At 44.2% G+C, this 14426-nt stretch overlaps 1 protein-coding gene across 5 annotated transcripts in view; it reads left to right on the top strand.

Annotated features, from left to right (window-relative positions):
- The window catches only part of znf536 (zinc finger protein 536), a 191302-nt gene that overhangs the window by 9552 nt on the left and 167324 nt on the right, over positions 1–14426 (top strand). For all 5 annotated transcript variants that reach the window (XM_036980615.1, XM_036980613.1, XM_036980616.1 and 2 more), the window contains exon 2: positions 9616–9690. The gene's annotated coding sequence lies outside the window, so the exon portion shown is untranslated. The remainder of the gene's footprint in view (positions 1–9615; positions 9691–14426) is intronic.

Raw genomic sequence — 14426 nt, 5'->3', positions numbered from 1 at the left:
TCTTCCCGTATTTTGTTTTCTTCTTCTTTTTCTTTTTGATCACGAGGCGTTGTTTTCTCCTCTCCCTTCTCCGTTTCATCTCTTTGTCATGTCGTTCACACCAATCGTTGTAATGGGGAGAAAGCTAAGTGGAAGTGCTGGGCCAGAGTCTTGTAGACTTTCTCCTGTTTTAGTAAATAGGACTGTCAGTGTGGCTCAGGCAGGAGCCGTGTGGGCAACACTATCCTCACTCCACTCAGAGGCCCATCCTCCACTAGAGTTTGTGATAAACAAAGGACTTTGAAGAAAACATGCTCCGCCAGAGAAACCAAGTTGTTTTGGAATAAATCTCCACGTCCATGGTTACAGAACACAATGACGGGCTTAGAGAGTGAGTGGGAAAGAGTTCAACCCATGAGGTTAGTCATCCACTCACTATGTGCCTCTAAAAAGAGTGGCCAAGCGACCACGGTTCCAAAGTTGAACGGAGCAACTTTGGTTTTGAGTTGAAGCTCAGCTCACCCTGCCCTGCTCTCTGCACAAGGGGCCTCACAACCGGTCCCTTCATGCATTAGCCTCTCTGTGGTCAGGTGGGTTTCCGACAATTCTTTGTGTTGTCTTTCTAATGATTGGGTTGTACCCACAGACCTCCAATGGCCTGGCGTGAGGACCAATCACAAGTTTCTACAGTTCTTCACGCTGTCTTCCCTATCTAGCCACCTCATCATCTGGGACATTAAGCTAATGATGACCACACAGATGATGTCCTTGTTAGAGTGGTGAACTTGCCTGGTGTTGATAGTTATAGGCTTTCTATGTGGGGGGGGGCATCATCATTAGTGCAATGAAATATCTTCTCTGTTTAAATTTGCATGATGATGGTTCTGTGACCAGTCATCGTTAGATCAACCAGGCATAGCCTAGGTTGTAGAGAAGATTCATGTGTTATTCCCCCAACCCCGCCGTCTTGGGAGGTCTCTTAAAATGCTAACTTCAGCAGCCCCCCCCCCCCCCCCCAGTGGCGATCATGACTTTCTGGACCCATCCGTGTCAGCGCCGTCGGATTGGGAACGTTTTCCGGAGATTTGGGTGGAGTTATTTCTCTCTCTTTCGCTCTCTCACTTCCCTCTGATTGCTGTAGCCTCGGGGCTCTCCAGCACACACTAGATCCCTGTGATTATATTAATGGCCTCCCGCTCTGAGGCGGAGGCAAAGGACCCACAGGATAATGGGCGTCAGCGTGGAGCGGCGGGTAGAGAGATGGATCTCTGACCATCGGGTCGTAGGTTGAAAGGCTCAGGTGAGGGAAGCTGCTCTTGGTCCCCTTGGGCGGGGTGCTTAACGGGGAACGTGTTAGTGAGTGGATGCCCAGACTAGCTGGAGTTTGGCAACATGGGGAATCACATGTATGAAATCTGGAATGAACCGTAACAGTACAATTACTGTACTGTAGCTAGGTAATAGCAGACGTTGGCTATCGTTTTTGGAGCCGGTTGATTATAAGGTGCTTAGGTAATGTGGATCGGTGTTAGTCATTCTGCGTTCATGATAGCGACACAGTGGGATTTCATTTGGTCTGTGTGGTTTCCAATGGTATTTATCTTTAGCAGACGGTATGAGGACAGAACCTAAAGGTTTGTACACACTGTATGAATGTGTGTATATGTTTGTGTGCTACGCTGAAGCTGGTGCGTGCTTTGTAGCTATAGTACAATGCCTGAGGAACTTTGATATGGGTCATGTAGCTGTAGCGTCCGTACTGTAGGCCCCAGGCCCTGGATCGTGTCCGGTGGGAGTCCCTCTCCTGCTGGGGAGCACATTTGATCTAGGCAAGGCCAGTACTAGCATGGAGCCGAGAGGGGTCAGGCCCGTCCTCACTCTCTTTTTCATCCAATTTCCCCGGCTGCAGGCGGCCGCTCTCCACGCTTTTGTTGTCAGAGGTAATCTGTGAAGGGATCTTAATTATGGAGGTTCGGCCTGTTTCTTTTTTTCTTTTTCTTTTTTTCTCACACGCTTTTAATCAAACAGCGTAGTTAGTTAGTAATGAGGATGAGGGAGGAACGGTGCATCTGCTTCCCCATGCTGCTGGGTGTCGGGAAAGAGGAACAGGAAGCGTAAAGAGAGGAGCGTCCCATTGTATTTATTATACCGTCACCCTGTATCTATTTCGGACACGTCAACGATGCAACACATTTGTGATGGATGGCCTTCCCAAAGGATTGTCTCGTTTAATTCTCGAGAGAATTTGCACACGGAACTATTTGCACACGGACCAGTCCAAGAGTCAGAAGACCCTAACGGTCATAAAATGTTACCATTATTATATTCCAGAACCTGAACACAGTAAACATGACTTCAACCATGCAACATCACCATTCATGGTGTTGGAAAAGCAATGAAATGACTGACTGATTCCATGAATAAAGGGCTAAGTTGAAAAGACAAGAGGGAGGAGGTGGTGTGGGAGGATTGGGGGGGGGGGATTGATGGGATGATCCAGAAAGATTAGATTGGAAACCCGGGTGGATCCGGAAAAGGTGACCACATGGAGGGAGGGCTGCATAATAAGCCCATTGGCAGATGCTAGAGAGTGGAGAACCTCGCCGGCCCCCAAGGTCAAACGGGGAGTCACATCCAGGTCACAGGAGGTTCAGAGGACTGCAGCCTCAGTTACAGCACAGCGCACTGGAGGCTCAATGTTAACCGCTCAACAAAATCCTGCCTGACTGACGAGACAAGACTTCCGCGGATGCCTCCCTGTGTCTTGAGTGCACGTTCTCTAAAGCTATGTCTGTTTGTGGTAAACTAACGTTTGTGTGAATTAACCTTCGTGTGGATGTGACTAAGACAGTCTTTCGAGACCGTTACTACTCTGAACCTATTGGGATTTCCGTAAGGAGTAGTTCACCACCTGGGGGACTTTGATGATCTAAACTCTAAACCGTGTGTTGTGGTGGAACCCTTGTGCGACCAGTACCAGCGTAGAACTTGAGGGATGGAGGAAGGTCCGGTTTCCAGAGTTAGGCCTGGCTAATTTAGACAGGGTCACTATGCCAGGGACTGGGGTTAAACGGTGTGACTGTGGAGGTCAACAGTAATTAGCTTCCCATATGACCCGCTGTGTGGGTGTGTGCGCGTGTGCACGTGGGCGTTAGACAGCGAGAGAGAGAGAGAGAGAGAGAAGGGTGGCGGCGGTGTGTGGGTATGTGTCTGTTGAAGAGTTTCAGGAGGGTGTTTGCGTGTGTGAGCGAAGGGGACAATTGCAGATAGCATCCGTTCTCTGGTGCTCTCTCTTGTGATTGTGTGTCTCTTAAAGTCTTTCCAGTTCACCTCCATCTATGGCCAACTCACATCTTGTCCTTATACTATTAAAGGTCGCCGCCGTGCTTAAGGAAGACCGACAGATGGCTGTTTTCCTAAATCATGCGTTGAAGATGATTCTAGAAATCACCACCCACTATCCCGCTTCGGCTACAGTAGCTTACATTCTTACAGGCCTGTTTATCATGATGTCCTTGCGTGGGTTAAACCTGTCCCTGCCCTCTGTGTGTTCATTATTATTAAGACAAGACACTGATGGCAACATACAGTCAAATTGAACAACATTCTAAAAAAGAAATAGGTGGTTAACTGATACAAAAATACAGCAATTTCTTTCTCTGCTAACTCTTGTACGTGTACCACCCCTTTACGGTAACGTGTGCTCTTGTGCTTGGCTGAAAGTTGCTCATAACAGGATGTTAAATATATTGCAGTAAGAGAGAGGGGGGGGGGGGGATAAGGGGGAGATTATGTCTGTGTGTTTCCACAATTTCTTGATGTATACACAATGTCAGGCAGCCATTGTCTCCTGGGTAAAGAATGATGGTTCAAATACCTACCATCTCTCCCCTGGTGCTCGAAATGCTTGGCTTTGAAGTTTTTATAATCCATCTGTCATCTTCGAGCAGGGAGGGCACATGTTCTGCACTGCTCAATTACACCATCTTCTTTTGCCAGCTACAATGAGACAGGAAGCAAATCATATGGTCGACCTAAAAGGGAGAGGAGGAGGGAGAGGAATCGCTCGAAGATTCCGCATTCCCGGCGTTCTCACGCACTTGATTGTGTCCCTCTCTCTCATAACAGGAGAACAAAGTGTGTTTGTTGTGGGTGGAAAGCCTTAAAACGCTTCCTACTCTTACAATCATGAAGGATTTGATTGAATGCTTATTGTTTCAAGGACAGCGATTTCACAACTTTTTTTTTGGGGGGGGGGGGGGGGGGGGGGGGGGGAGGGGGGATCAAACTGTCACTATATTCCACTTAAGAGCACTAACCTTACCGCTTTGTAATCAAATTGTATTTGATATTAAGAGTCATCTGCTACAAGAAATAAATGTGAGAGAGCGTGCATTTTGAAGACGCCTTGTTCATTTCTTGCACACAGAATAGTATTTGTTGTCAGTTTGATGTACATTCTAATGAAGTTTCTTGCCGTGCATGGTGCTGAAATCATCTTTAATTGGAGAATGCTGTGTTGCAGTGCTTTAAAGCTTTACAACCGAGGAGCCTAGAACTTCCGATACCCTCTCTTCAACTGAAAAACAACAACAGCAGCAGTTGCAAATTAGACCTCAGAAATATTTCTCCTTTAGGAGAAAGAGGCTTTTCATAATTTTACCTTTAATAAACAACACTGTTAGATCTCTCTGTCTTATTTCATATCTTCTCTGAAAAGCCACAAAGAAGTTTCAAAGAAGATGAAAGATTGTGTTGCGAAACTTAAAAAAAAAAAAAAAAGGACATTTTACATTCTTTTGTTGCCTTTGAAACATCAATATTTTGCCTGTAATTGTGTCATACTACATTATGTATCTTCATTTATGGAGGAATAATACATTGGGCCTTTCTTCTTAAATAAAAGCAGCACCCATCTGCTTGTGGAGCCACTCCTGGTTGCCTGCTCCTCACAAAAACAATACTCGTCCTAATGACTTCCACATATTTTGAAATCTCCCTTTTGAAATTGGTCTTGGCAGATTATTTGCAGGTACTTGAGTTGCATCTGTTTGCAATTTTGCAATGTGGAAGACTTTAATGCAGCACTCGGTGAGAGCCGGGGCTATTTTAATCCCAGAGTAACACAGTCTGTCATTACAATTGCCTAGGTCCTACCCTGACCGGGTCCATCTCACCCAAGCTGGGTGAAAAACAAGACATTGGAGGGGTCAAGGTCAAGATCTCCGTGGGTCAGGTTTAGTGTGCCCTTCCTTTAGTGAAGCCCCACTGTCTGCCCTAATAACTGGTCAGTCCCCTTGCAGTGACACAGCCCTCTCCAATGAGATGGGTTCTTTATAAAAGAGGTGATTAGGAAACCAAAGCTGAACTCATTGTGACTTCAGTCCCTATTGTTTCTACCATGTGGCGAGCAGCTGACTGGCTTAAGACTTTAAAAAAAATATTTAAAAAAGACATTATTATTTTTTCCTTTTTTCATTCCCCCCTTTAAACTGTAATATTGTCCCGCCCAGGATATCAGGACATAACCAAGGCCGTCAAACTGTGATTGTATAGGTGGTTACAATTACATGAATTAGATTTCATCAGGGGTGTTTATTCAGTCGGACGATAAATGAAAAGACGAACTTTCAACTCTTTTCTTTGTTTTGTCTTTTTTTGTGTGTTCTTTTTGTTTTATTAGGAGTGAAGGGAGGGCGATACCAGAGGAGGAATTATGTTGAAAGTGTATGCCTTGCAACTTTTCCCCTGTTGGAAATGTTTATTTGAACAGTAAGCTCATGATTTGAATATTTGTAATCCATGCTTAAATTTACAGGCCAGATGAACTTTTTGGCACAGAATGGCAACCATAAGTAGGATTTTCTGAAAAGCTTTACAAAATTTGAAACCATTTGCATGGCTTAATATAATTTAGAGGCAAAAAAAAAATGTGTTCTGTCTTATTACTTTATACATTTCAAATTGTCATTATTTTCTCCTCTCATTTTATGTGCATATGCTACTTTACAACTCAGTTAGGTCGCTGAACGAATATATGAAGACTTCAAAAAATGCAGTGGCCCAGGCGCTGGAGTGGTTTTCCTCCATGTTCAATTCAAATGAGTTTACTCCATATTGACTTCTAATGCTGAAAGGCCACCCATCTTGTAGGCTGGGCGGTCGCTGAGCCGAGCAAAATGGAACGCTTTCTTAAATGATGCTAATCAGTCCGGAGGGGCCTGGCCTCCATCCTTCGTCAGTTTTCTGTAATTCAGATGTGCTGAGAACCTGAAATTAAACGTGTCAGTGTGTGTGCATGTGCAGCAGGGGTGTGGGGGGTTAAGGAGAACCAAATGAGTGGATGGGAGAAATAACTGAAGCCGTGGCTTTCTCTTGGGCTCCACGTTGGTGAATGTCAAGATGATTTAGCTTCTTTTCTATTTGCCTGAAAAGTCCAACCCTCCTAAGATTGCAGGGGTTTCTGCTAGCCATTTGATGAAGGTACACTTCTTCTTGAGTCAATCGGAGCCTATAGGTAAAGCGTCAGTATGTGTGTGTGTTCTTGTATGTGTGTGTGTGCGGACGCCAGTTGGGCGAACAGCTGAACCATGGCGCAGCCCCCTGCCCCTCGTAGGCCTTGGCAGTTAGCGGTGTGAAAAAGCCCACTCTTTGAGGGCATTATATAGATTAATGTGGTGTGCCTGGGGCTTCCAGCGACACCTCACCAGGGAGGCCGTACGGCAGATCTGGGGGACTGACAGGCGTTAAGGGGGGACCAGGGAGGACTGGGGGGAGCAGAGCCCCGTCCTGGGGAAGGCAAACAGAGGCTTCTGGACTGGATATTGGGGGGATTGTGAGGGGCTTGTGTGACCTGCGATGGGCATCATCTGGCCCATGCGGCTCATTATAGACCCTGCTCTCCTCAGCCAAGCAGCTCCACTGTCTGGAGCTCTGTTTCAGCCAACTGAGACACTTCCTTACACACACACACATACACACACACACACACACACACACACACACACACACACACACACACACACACACACACACACACACACACACACACACATTGACATAAGCATACATGCTAGTACACTCTCATCAGTGCATACTTACAGAGAACAAAGGACTGTACTATGTCACCTTGTATTCATTGTATTAAACAGAAGTATCCAATGAGAATGTTCTGGTATCAAATAGTCAACAATAGTTAGTCTGAACCGTGTATCAGATTATCACACACACACACACACACACACACACACACACAAGCACGCACGCACGCACGCACGCACGCACGCACACACACACACACACACACATCGTATCCCTCTTAAGATCTGTATGTGTAAAAGAAAGTAGAAAAGAACAACAGAGTACTAATCTTTCTAAGTTGGAATACAATCTTGCCTACTTAAACAGCACATGAAGAACAACAACGGTCCCATTGTTGTCTTTCTGGTGACTGTTAATGTTTCCGAATCTCTGATTTCATAACTTCACTTTCTATAGTGAAAATATGGAGATTTATTATCAGGATTTTACCACATTCCATTCAAGATTAGGCACATCTGGTTGTGTGTGTTTGATTTGGTTTATATCAAATTGTGTATACAGTATATACCTGGGAGACATGGATATGTGTGGGTCTCTATATCTGTCTAGCCGTGTGTGTGTGTGTGTGTGTGTGTGTGTGTGTGTGTGTGTGTGTGTGTGTGTGTGTGTGTGATTGTTCTAGCAGGAGCGCTCCTTAAATAACCTACTTTTGTCTGACAACAGCATTAGTTGTAGAGGTGCACATATGCAAAAAGCTATTTGGAAAGGCATCCTCGTTGCTGTCAGCTTTTATTATGCGGGAAGGTGTCATGTTTGTAACGAAGCTGAGTGCAGATGGCAGAGTGGAAGAAATGGATCACTAATTTTAACAATGATTAATGAACAGAGATGGGAAAATGAATTACATTGGACTATTGGAGGCAAGGAATATTTTCAGTTAAAATGTTAACTCCGTCTGCCAGGCTGGTGTAGTATTGGGATGGGGAATGGGTGGGTGTAGTAAAATCCACACTCGTCTGCTCTTGACTGCCATTCCCCTGCTTAAACACTGCATGTGCTATACACATTGTTCCCACCCCCTGTGTATCAAGCTAGCATTAAAATAACAATGTTTAACAGGGTAAATACAGCAAAGGTTACCCTGTCTAAAAAAATGCTCTGTCTATACATTCTGGAGAACTAGTGAGGCAGAAGCAGCTTACAGTCCTTCACCCCTTCCAAACTGTTGGTCATGGGCCTTTTTACCGTATGGCCCGAATCTCACACCATCGTTGACCACACCACTACCCCCTAGTATCAACTATTGGGTACGCCATGACTGTTGAGCTGACTCTTTCTAAGACAGGAGAGGTGACCTACCCAACTCCCCAACTCAACCCTCTCACAAGAACATCTAAAAGTCCCCAGAGTAGCAAAGTCTCATCCACGACACACAGGAATCTGAGAACAGGAGTTTTCTCTCTCTGTTTCTTTACGTTTACATTATTTTTGTTGCTCCCCGGTCTTGCGTCTCTATCGAGGCTTGCAGGGTGGGCGGCTTGTGCAATCCAGCATAATAGATATATGTGAACTGTTTTGAATTTAATTAAGCTCCTGATGGGAAATACTTAAAGGAGAAAATAACGCAACTTCTGGAAACAATGTGAGTGTGCGCAGAGATCTAATGTTACCCGGCATATGCTAAGTACTCAGAAAACATACACAATGCCTTTGGTGAACAAGGTAGGGAAAATGCTCCTGGGAGCCAATTTAGAATGTGACTTAAGGCAAGTGTGCCTTTGTGTGTGTGTGTGTGTGTGTGTGTGTGTGTGTGTGTGTGTGTGTGTGTGTGTGTGTGTGTGTGTGTGTGTGTGTGTGTGTGTGTGTGTGTGTGTGTGTGTGTGTGTGTGTGTGTGTGTTTTCCTCTTGGTTTTACTATTGAAATAGTAGTGGTGATTAGAATTCCCTTTGCAGGCTCCTGGGGTGGCCTTCTTTGAGAACCACATATGTGACCCTGCCCCAGCTTCAGCCCCAGCTCCTGCCCCAGCTCCTGCCCCAGCTTCAGCCCCAGCTCTTTCCCCAGCCCCACTCACTCTGACTCGATGTGAGGCCTACACCCAAACCTACTCACTGGGTTACACGCCGCTTTAGAGGGAGGGCAGGGCATGTAGTTCACATAGCTTATGCCGATCTGATTGTTTGTCTTGCGTGAGGCGGCAGGCCTTTTAAAAGTTGGATCGGGTAACATTCTGTGCGCTGAAGGTTTGTTTCACGTTTTGGAGGACCTAGCCTCTGTTTTGACTATCAAACGGAAATGCAACCCTTCTCAGTCTTTTTTCCATACCATATGCCATGGACCACACCTGTTCTTACTGTCGTTATAACCACACTTTTATTTCGTTTAGGCTTCTCTATGTAATGACTGTACTTGTGCTACTGTACTTATGCTACTGTGACTGCAGTAGTTTGCAGAATTTTATGAAAAGGATCAAATGTTTGGAAAGTATTTACTGTAATGGGTATTCTGGTGTTGTTTTCTCTGTCGCTATTGTGCACTCTTGTCTAACTTCAATAGCATCGGCACTGAATTTCCTGGTTTGTCTGCTTTGTTTACAGGCGCTTGTCTTCCCCCCCTCTGCAAACCTGTCTGTGTTCTTCCTGAGCTACGTCGGTGAGGTGGCAGTACTGCAGGTATGGATCAGTGGCACCCCGATTGATCACGCAAAGAGCAGGATATTAAAGATGTCTGTCACACTCCCCCTCCTCTCTGGCATGGTTCTTGGGGGGAATTGAACAAGTGGATGTGAACTTTTCAGCTCAGCGCTGTCACCCCCCCTAATCAGGAAGTGAAATCTGTAGCACAGCACTCTCATTTAACTTTCCTAGACCCCCCCCCCCCCCCCAAAAAAAAAGAACAATTGCGCTGGAAGTAATGTGATTTCTAAATAAACGCCCGCCTGTCAAAAGCCGAGACGCATTTACTTCCCCAATGTAGCTCAAGGAGACAATTAGCAAACAGAGGTGACACGGTAAACAGGTGCACCCATTATTTCTGGAGCTGGTGGCGATATATCCCCATCTCTGAGACTGATGGTAGATCATGTGACATGGAGGGTGAAGGATCTGTCTGCATCAGGGCTCGGCTGACGGGGTCTGCCAGCAGTTTGCAATGTCCTCCTCACCATCATCTCAAAATATGTATTCTCTCTCTTCACAGTCACGATGCATATAGGTGAGATCACGTAACGTCCTCTATCTTTCTCACACACACACATCTCTTTTCTCATCGCCCATTCTTTCCTCTTTCTCACTCTATGCATCTCTTTTTCTTTGCATGTTCTCCCTTTTCCTTGCCCACAATCCCTTCCCTGGAATTATTGACAAGACTTTCTTTTCTTTTAATTCATAGTAGACCCTCGTCCCAGTGAGAGAGGTCAAGCCAGTTTGTAAAAATGGATTGCTTGTAAAGTGCTAATCAATGGAAACCTTTTCTCTTGAACCTGGGAAATTCTAGCTGTAACATGTATTGAAAAAAATACATATTCTCCTGTTTGAGCTTGAATTATATGACAGCTGTCTTATATACCCCGCGGGACTCCCAAGTCAAATTGTCAGACAGCCTTGATACACCAATGATGCTGTACTTTTTATCATTTGAAAATATAGATCTGCTTAGTTCATCGTGTGTATTTTTATTTGTAAACAGAGCAACTCAAAAGTATTTCAATCTTAGATGACATTGAATGACGTATTTCAAACATGTGTGCTATGTTGTAACAGTGTAATAGCCTTGGTAATTGTCGCCGGTGTTTTGGACAGCATTTGCATGCTGAGATGTATAAGTCAAATCTGAAATAGCGAGTCCAGTCTTTTGGCTTGTGCGGCATCAGAGGTATGTGAGACAGATCTCAGTCATATTGGATCCATCACAAACACATGCTCTCTCTGACGCATTCTCACACTCATTCTCACACAAGGCACACATGCACGCAACCTTCAGGCTTTCTCCAAATGATATCGGGGCCATCACAAGTACAGGGACTAGCTACATAGGGGATTCCATACATACGTACCATACTTCTCAACTCACCTACTCTCTCCTCCAGTATGTGCTATTGACGTTCCATGGACATCATGTAAAAGAGGAATGTCGAGTCTATTTGAATCATGTAGGTACGTCGAGACAGCAGAAGGGTTCGTTTATGGGTTAGCTTATAGCAGTTTGATCCGTATGAGGGGACTTTTCCCACCACAGCCTTTGGATGGATTCAGTTAGCTCAGCCTGCCACTGTTGTGAGAATACATCATGCTGTTATAAATAAGAAATGATTGGCATCCAAGGGACACATTTTGCCTCTGACACTTTGGATAAGAATTAGTTGAAGGAGCGACAGTCTTGATAAGGAGTTATAATGATAATAATTATTTAGCTTTTTTTATTGCAGGATAATTATTGAAGAGGGTCGTGTAGTCATCACTGTAATCAGTAAAGAAAAATGACAGAAAATCCACAGGGAAACAGATGGTACTTAGTTGTTTTTTGTGTTTTTTTTTTTTTAATATTAAACTAGTACACTTAGTACCAGGCATAGGATGAGGACAATCAAAAGGAAAAATGATCAAATTAAAATCTCTTCACCCTCAAAAAATAAATAAATAAATGAGATTCACATGCACAATTAGGACTTGTTGGTGTCCTTTGCCAAAGCCACCCAATCAACCCACAACACACTGTACCGATAGGAAGGGGAAAAAATGCACAAAAAGCCTTTCAACTCAAAGAGCGGTATTTAAACAGAAAACCCTGACCCCTTGACTTTGTCTATTAGCATAGAGTGTGTTGCATTGGTCGTTCGCCCGCAATCGGCACGAATAAGGTCACCATTCTTTCTTTTCGCTCTTTTGGGATGCGCCTACGCGGCGTCCACCCGGACTTTCGCTGGTGCCCAGGCCTCGGATATGTGTTTTTTAAAAATTATTATTTATTTTATTGTACACGACCAGCGAGGAAGAAAAAGGCTCTTGCTTTCCAGGGTCGGAGTGATCGGAACACAGAGGCTGCTGCCCTACATTCCTGACTAATTGTATAATTGGAAAAGCTCTCCAAATGAGCGCCCCCCCCTTTCGCGGGCTGATCTTCCCAGCGCTTCCCCCCTTCAAAGCAAATCACAAAAGAGCATTTTGGGAATAATAATAATTGTAAAAAAGCGTCCATTATTAATCTCGTTTACCACCACCACCGCCGCTGGTACTCTCGCTACCACACATGGCACTCATACTCATTGGGAGCCAGGCCACCAATAGCGGCAACTTTTCTCTGATCAATGTCATCCATAACCGCGGTCAAAGTACAACCTGTGGACGACCCTGGAACTAGCCTACTCACCACATTATTTTTGGATGGCCCTGCCTTTAGTGAAAAAGTCTGTGTATAAACTTTTTAAAATGTTGCCTCACTGGCATATAACTGATGATCTACCTGTGAGCTGTCTTTGCCTTCATATTTTACTGTTACGCCCGTGCTCATGGTCAAATTGGATTTTCAGATTTATGGCCCCTCTTACGCGCCTTTCATTTCCATGGATACGGAGGGACAGCGGGATGATTTCCGAGGTCGACGCTCAAGCAGGATTCCAAAGTGCAGTTAAAAATGAATCTCTTAATTAACCCTATTGATCAGTAAAAAAATTGAAGCAAATGTGATTTGCATACACCGAGAGTGATCAATGCATTAACTCATTTTCTTTTTTTTTCCAAAATCTGATTTCCTCAGTTTCCAAAGTGAGCGAAAGGAGAGTTGAGACGAATGCGGATCGATCCTGCATCTTGCAGACAGGAATACAAAGCATTGTATTAGTCACTGAAGGGGGAAACATATCAGGAAGACATTTGTTTGAAGTTTGATACGTCAGATTATTTTCTCACCTAACCAAACCTGGAAAGTACTCATCCAGTCTCTCTACTTCGTTAATACTCTGTAACACCAGTAATTATCATAAAGTCACAGATTTGCTTTGTGAACATGAGATATGAACAATACTCTATTTGCAAGCTGAATGGAACACATATTAAGAAAGGGGATATTTATTCAGGGGAAAAAAACTGAAATATGTTTCTCTTTTTATTTGTGTGAAAAGCAGCAACAACAAAAAAACACCACCACCGACAACAACAGGAAGACAAAACTAAAGGTGTTAGAAAAAGCAGTATGCTGCTTTTTCTCAAGAGCAGCTTATTATAGAGTATTGATTTATAAGGCTTTAAACGCGATCCTCCATGCTCAAGTCAAGGGCAGGGGGAGATGGCTGCAGTCGGGCTACATGACAGTCATCGGGTGCTGCAGAAAGCCTGTTTCTGAATAGTTTTGGAACACAAAGGGGTAATTGTTTTAGCCCAGATGTTGCTTTCGCACAACAAGCAGGATACAATGTTCCTACTGAGCTGATGAGCCCAATCAGTGAAATGATTAAAAATTGATTTTGTCCCTGTAATTACAGTATGTAAACTACTTAGCCAGGATTGCAAAGGAAGTGATTTTCTAATTACGTATATACTCTGGTGTCTAATGATTGGTTTTTTGAAGTAATGAAGAGAGGGTCCTAACGACTCCTCTGTGTTCTGTTGTTTAAGAAAAAAAAAGAGACCATCGTTAGGGCAAGGCATCAGGCAGACAAAGAGCTCAAATTGAATTTTCGCCAGCTAACAATGCAAAGATTCTGTTTGTTAGCATGCGATCTGGACGCTAATGGTGGCCATGGCTTCTGCGGGGTCACCAGTACAACAATCTGGACCCTCCAATTAAAACATTCAGAGGTGATGATGTCATTGTCACCCCCAACACTAAAAAAGCAGATTACAACCTATGTGCTGTGATAATTGTGTTGTTTGCTCTATAACCTGCTAGTTCATATGCTTTGACACCGTGATATATAGGCCTAAAGGCCGAGGCATTAAGAAGACACTGTGGCAGAATAAACTCAACCACACTTTTGTTTCATCACAAAAGCGGAGAGCAACCTCTGTCCGGTGAAGTCCACAAAGTATATTGCATTTAACAAACAGTCACATATCCGACAGCATGGACAAGCAGGTTAATGTTTCTGACTTCTAAACAACTGTTGATTTAGAACCACGGAGTGTTACCACCAGTCTCAAAGAAAACAGGAGCTGCCTCTACTATTCCAGCCCCATTTCAACTTCAACATTTCAACATCATCAAATCACCTATGCTTAGTCTAATACAGTGACAACTAAAAGATACCAAAAACGATTTAGTCCAATCAACATAAGCTAAATATAATGTGGTTGTCCATAGTCTGATTTCTGTGTGTGTGCGTGTTCGTGTGCTTGTGTGTGTGTGTGCGTGCGTTCGTGCAAGTAGAAAAAACATGTTGACTCACCCTACTTGTATTGAAACGCCAATGCCA

Source organism: Oncorhynchus mykiss, chromosome 6 (genome assembly GCF_013265735.2).
Source record: "Oncorhynchus mykiss isolate Arlee chromosome 6, USDA_OmykA_1.1, whole genome shotgun sequence".
NCBI classification, from domain to species: domain Eukaryota; kingdom Metazoa; phylum Chordata; class Actinopteri; order Salmoniformes; family Salmonidae; genus Oncorhynchus; species Oncorhynchus mykiss.
This window is presented reverse-complemented; position numbering and strand designations above follow the sequence as displayed.